The sequence below is a fragment of the Olea europaea genome, chromosome 12 (genome assembly GCF_002742605.1).
Source record: "Olea europaea var. sylvestris chromosome 12, O_europaea_v1, whole genome shotgun sequence".
In the NCBI taxonomy this organism is placed as follows: domain Eukaryota; kingdom Viridiplantae; phylum Streptophyta; class Magnoliopsida; order Lamiales; family Oleaceae; genus Olea; species Olea europaea.
The window spans coordinates 21,456,595-21,458,085 of NC_036248.1; positions in this window are offsets into that span (position 1 = coordinate 21,456,595).

Here is a 1,491-nt window from a genome sequence, read left to right on the forward strand (position 1 = left end):
GCGGGGGGGGGCGGGGGAGGGAGAGGGAGAGAGAGAGAGAGAGAGAGAATTGTTGCTGATCTTCATTTTTTTTATTATTATCAATTTTTGTCTTTTCCTGTTTTTCTTTTGTTTTTGTATATATTCGATTACTCACCACTTCAAATTAACAAGATTATGCAAGAAAACATTCAAAAGCAAAGAAGAAAAATGCTTGAAGTGTAGTGATGGGGGGATTTAGGTCATGGTGGCGGTATAAAGAAGAAAAAAGTGGTGGTTAGAATGTGCGATGGTGGTGGTGCACCATAACAATGGTGGTGGAAGAATGAGAATCACGGTTTTGATAAAGACTACTAGACTAGGATTTTAGATGAATTTTAAAATTGAGATATTAAAAAATGAAGACATTATTTTTGAAATAAATATTAAACAATAAAAACATCTTTAGGAGACTTTAATAAATACAATATGCTCTATATTTTTGGAAATTAGGCCAAATGGCCTCTTTACTTTTTCACTTTACAATTTGAATCTTTTACTAGAATAAGGAAAATTAATTAAATTATAAAACTTAATCAAATATAAGCTGACATTTATACCATTTTGCATCAATGACAATTCACTTTCATTTTCCTCTCTTTAAAGTCTTCAACCCCAAAATCATACAGCAAAATCCTAAAGTATGAAATTTGAAAATCAACACCTTCTTCAATGATACGATCCAATCAAATGGAAAGTGAGCTAGAGATCATGGGCAACATCTCCAAGGCTTAAGCCTCTAGATAGTGGTGGCTCGGCTCCGCCCCATCACTCATGAGCTCGGTTCATCTCTCAATGGCCAAGCTTACTTTAGACAACGAGGTCGCTGTTCATTCTTATTTTTTGATTTTATTAAAACCCAATTCTTTTCTTCAAGTTTGGGATTGACTACTTATTTCGAGTAAGCGAAGTTAAAATTGTACGTAAATAACTTGTTACATGTACAATTTATGTTTGAAAGAACACTTCATTGATGACACCTAGAATTTGAGGAAATAGATTCTTTATTTTCAGAAGCTTGATTTTAAAAAATGCAACAATATTTGTTCTCGCTAAATTGAATATAGAGAATGGAATAATTGAATTTTATGAATATGAAATATATAAAGATGTGAAGTAGAATGTATAAATAATAAATTGAATTGAGATTTGAAATTAGAAAATTTTTAAAAACTTTATTTTGAAATTCCTCCTCCTTTTCTCCAGGTTTGAGACGACTACTTAATTTTCGAGTATGCAGAGTTAAAATTGAAAACAAATAACTAGTTACATGTGCAATTTTTTTAAATCAAAATATTATTAAGACAATAACGAAGTTTGATTTTAAATTTATATGATGAAACTAAATCTCATTTACCGGATTACCCTCAATTTCGGCATACTTATTTTGGATTCAAAAATGAGTGTCTTACTATTCTTTTATGCACATCAATGCTTCAAAACAATTTTCTTTGAATCGGCTACTGACCTCAA